Source organism: Odontesthes bonariensis, chromosome 13, assembly GCF_027942865.1.
Source record: "Odontesthes bonariensis isolate fOdoBon6 chromosome 13, fOdoBon6.hap1, whole genome shotgun sequence".
Classification (NCBI taxonomy): Eukaryota; Metazoa; Chordata; class Actinopteri; order Atheriniformes; family Atherinopsidae; genus Odontesthes; species Odontesthes bonariensis.
The window spans coordinates 3055279-3059755 of NC_134518.1; the positions used below are offsets into that span (position 1 = coordinate 3055279).

General features: G+C 43.7%; 1 long non-coding RNA gene and 1 other non-coding gene across 3 annotated transcripts; both read right to left on the bottom strand.

Annotated features, from left to right (window-relative positions):
• Window positions 1-1608: 1608 nt before the first annotated feature.
• Window positions 1609-4111, bottom strand: LOC142397109 (uncharacterized). Of its 2 annotated transcripts, none has more exons than XR_012772659.1 (5): window positions 4052-4111; window positions 2970-3040; window positions 2549-2601; window positions 2106-2377; window positions 1609-1813 (listed from the first exon to the last, which is right to left on the bottom strand). It is a non-coding gene; the product is annotated as an uncharacterized LOC142397109 (long non-coding RNA). The 2 variants fall into 2 exon arrangements; XR_012772660.1 differs by having other exon boundaries at window positions 2549-2653.
• Window positions 2740-2938, bottom strand: LOC142398142 (small nucleolar RNA SNORA74). The gene has a single exon (XR_012772758.1). It is a non-coding gene; the product is annotated as a small nucleolar RNA SNORA74 (small nucleolar RNA).
• Window positions 4112-4477: the final 366 nt, after the last annotated feature.

The following is a 4477-nucleotide window of genomic DNA, read 5'->3' on the forward strand; positions in this document are numbered from 1 at the left end:
CCATTATATTTACACTTAAAATAAGATAAAACCCGCTCATGTATGTATAAAGTCCTATTAATCTCACAATAGCAAAAAAATTAACTAAATTCAATTAAGTTTTATTTATAAAGCGCCAAATTACAACAAATGTCATCTAAAGGGCTCTTCAATAATACAGTTTCATTCAAGCCAATTCATTGTAATCATAATCCAATTAAATCCAATTCATTCATTTCCTAGCTGAGGAAATCAACAGATTTCACCGAAACTTCCCTTCGGTCCAATCTCCCATCCTGAGCATGTGTGGTAATGGGTTACGTGCAAAATTTTTTTAATTATTCAAATTGACCCATTTGAGACCTGATACTATTGACCTCTGATGGAAATTTTATTTCTGCCAATGTAAAGTGCAATAAAACTGCAGAGCCCTGTTTATTGATCTGCTGTCTGACTATCTAAGGAACTAAAATGCTAATCTCAATATGTTTACTTAGTTTCAAGACATTGTGTTGCCTTGACTTTCTTTCACATTAATCATTGAGTAAAACATATTGGTAATGACCATAAAACACATGCATGTGTATGATGCAAGGTGGAGAGCAGAGAGGAGGCAGGGGAGGGCTGTTCATGGGACTGAAGTCATTTTCAGCGTCATTCATGTTCAACAAAAGCAAAACATTGTCAGTATTAAAGAGATCTTCCAAGATCCACAAATCACGATTTCAGGGGATTTCTTACTAAGAGGGGCCCATCTGATGGAGATGCTGCTGTTGTGCTATTTACTTTGTTATTTTTTTATGTGCAGTTAAAACATGCTCAGTGTAATAAAACATGACCTAAATATATTTTCTTTGTGGATGTGACCAAAGGTCCAGGGAAAATCATATTCCATCTTCTTGATCCCATCTCTAATTCCAGTCAGTGGCTCCACCACCTGGCCTTTCTGAGGACACTTCGAAGTTCAGAATGCATAATGAAATCAGAGGCAGCCAAGAGTTTCATTCTAGGATTTTCCAATTTGTGCCTTCAGTAAGATTGAAACGCTGCAAGGAGCAACAGCTGCTAAATAATTTGCAATTAGGAGCAAATAAATGCAGAAGAAGCAGTCTGGACTTATGCTAACATAAAAGCTAATGTCCATTAGGTTCAACATCGAGCACCACATGGAATATTCTTAAAGCCAATTTTAAACCAAATCATATCACATTTCAGTGGTTGTCCAAATCCATCTATGACACGATTCAATTAATACAACTTTAGTTTGACTAATAAACCTAAATCAGACATCTGTGTGCAGCTTTCAAAGTCAAAAAGCTCGGCTTTACCCTTCAAGCCACACGGTCACCACAACTTTCCAGCTTTAGCTTCAGGCACAAGACAAAGAATTAAAAACAAAGCAGAGCACTGGAAATTAAGTTCAAGCACAATTCAACTCAGACTGCACATTGAAGGATGCATTATTTTGCATCTAAAAGTTACATGAAATCTATCCACGTCACCTCCTTGCATCCATTAGTCTCTTCATAACTAAACTAGCAATCTGATTCATTAGCATGACAGGAAGTACCAGGACTGTTAAGATCATTCGTCACGTTTGGAGACACGAGGAAAATATGCACTCAGACATTAGAGTTGAATGAGATTTTATTCACCGTAAAAAGAAAGTCATTTGCAGTTGTTGGGGAAATAAAATTAAAGGAGAATCCCTGAAGTGAATGTTTAGTTGCAGCCGTTGCCAGTCCAGTTACACAGAGCAGATCCAGACTGAGGAGACGATCCCGACAGGTCAAAGGGAGCACATCATTCATCCAGAGCAGCTGGGAGGATTACGCTGTGAACAGACACCAAGCACAACGACTACAGTTCATTCTTCATGTTCACCGACAGGCTCTCACAATGTTTCAGGTCTTCAGTCAGGTTCTAGTAAACTGTTCCAACTTAAACCTGTGCCAAGTCCTGAATTTCTCTCCCAATACTGAGATTCTGCAGCAGAGAGGGAGCCTCTGCCCCAGTAGTACAAGATTGGGTTCAGTTTCCATACACAATACTGCAACACTGTGTACACACACACACACACACACACACACACACACACACACACACACACACAGTAAATCACCCACCTGCAGTCAGACTGGGTCCTGCGGGCCGGCTGCCGCCCTCACTGCGTCCTGCGGGCCGGCTGCCGCCCTCACTGCGTCCTGCGGGCCGGCTGCCGCCCTCACTGCGTCCTGCGGGCCGGCTGCCGCCCTCACTGCGTCCTGCGGGCCGGCTGCCGCCCTCACTGCGTCCTGCGGGCCGGCTGCCGCCCTCACTGCGTCCTGCGGGCCGGCTGCCGCCCTCACTGCGTCCTGCGGGCAGGCTGCCGCCCTCACTGCGTCCTGCGGGCCGGCTGCTGCTGGACAGAAAGGAGCAGTCAGTGCAACAGAACCACACTGATCCCTGCAGAGGGGCTGCTCCGTGCTCAGGGGGTGTACGTCATCACGGGCTTTTTCAGCATGATGTGTTAGATTATCAAGTCATCACAGCACAGCAGCTTCAGTGCGACCAGAACAGTGTGACTCACCCTCAGCGTGACTGCAGCTGTGTCAGCTCCTCAGGGGGCAGCAGAGGCTCTGCCTGCAACACAACAGGACGTTTGTTCAGACGCAGCCAGCTTTTACACCCGAACCTTTAACAGAGGGACAACATTCACATCTCTGCTCCATGAGCCATCTCCCCTGTGCTGCAGCCCTCCCGTTGGTTACATCAGTGGTTGGTGTGCAGCCCTACACTAGGCCAGCCCTGCGGTCACATCAGGGCGGGCCACTCTCGTCAGGCCGCGCTCTGCAGCATCTCAGCAGCAGCAGACTCTAAAACAGAACCTGCACCGCTGAGGCCGAGTACAGAGACTTTCTCTGCCAGCTCTGTAACACTGAAGCAGACACAGCGACTGCTCAGCTGACTGAGAACTGGGGCACAAACAGGTCAAAGCACTGCAGACTTACCAGAAGGTCCAGGTTTCACTCAGGGTGACCACGTCTCCGTGATGCTGGTTTACCACAGGGGGGCAGCGCCTCTGAAAGACCACCAGAGTTCAGTTAGTGTGAGTTGGATGATTGTGCACTAACAGCTTTTAGAACACTACCTCTGAGAACAGAAAGGCTTTTCTTATTCATACATGTTGGTAGCTTCACAGCTTCCAATTACAGCAGAGAACATCGAGTCCCCGTCATCCCCTTAGTGACCCTCGGGAATTCAACCAATCAGAAGCCACTACAGCCAGATCCTGGGTTCTCAGGAGGAAGCTGCCCCCAAGAGAAAGCTCTCCCTTTTATTGAACCAGTTACACATTATTTGGAGTTATGAAGTGTAAAAGGTTTATCTGCAGGCACCCCAGATTAAGATGGCTGGAAACCATAAGGTCTGCTTTAATGACATTAAGTTATGGGAAAAATGTAGATCACCACAATCTGATCTAAAGAGAAATATTAAAAAGGAGAAAAGAACTAGCTGTAAGTCAACTTTTCTTAGATGGTCTGGAATTTAGTGAGATAATCACTTGGAGACTTTACAATATGGAGATTGTCCGGACCACTAAAATGTGTCTGAAATTATTCTCTGATAAAACTAACCTGAATAACTGCAGTTTTGACTCAACATAAGATTTGAGTTCATCAGAAAAATAATTAACCATTTTAAATGTTGGTGAGAAGCTTTGAAACAGTTCATTCTGCAGTAACGGAGGAAAACGGTGCTGATCTCATCTTTCCTGGTGAACACAGTTCAGTCTAACCCACGTGCTTCACGTTATCCACACGAGCTGTTCTGTCTGCCCACGAGCCGAATTCAGGAAATAAAATCACTTGGGCGGAAACTTAGATTAACACGAGATTACTTTAAGATCAACCGCCTCCAAAAAGCTCCGCACACTTCGGTTAACCTTGTTAGATTATTTGCTTTTTTTTTATTATTATTATTATTTTATCTCGCGATAGTAGTATTTTACCCAACATCTCATGTTGTTAGCAACAACTTGTTTTTCCAACATTGCCTTTAACTAATTAAAGCAAAAACCTCAATTACTTACAGTGTGTGACGGGCCGTGTTGGAACAGCTTGTACCGCGAGCTTCCAACGGACTGAGAGGCAGACCGGAAGCAACGTGGAGACTTAAAGCATCGCGTGTACTGCTGTGCATTATGGGAAAGGGGAAACTCTCCCGAAGATCCTCGCATAAACAGATGTTTCACTGGGCTGATTTAACCATAGACATATAGATAGATAGATAGATAGATAGATAGATAGATAGATAGATAGATAGATAGATAGATAGATAGATAGATAGATAGATAGATATATGTCTATACATACGTATATACGTCTATGGTCTCTTCCTCAGATATTTACCAATTGTATTTGTAATAGTAGTAATAATAATGATAATACCTCTATTAGTTATTTTAAGCATAGCAAGGAGTAGAGGAGTCACATCCTCTTGTGATAAATTTAATGTA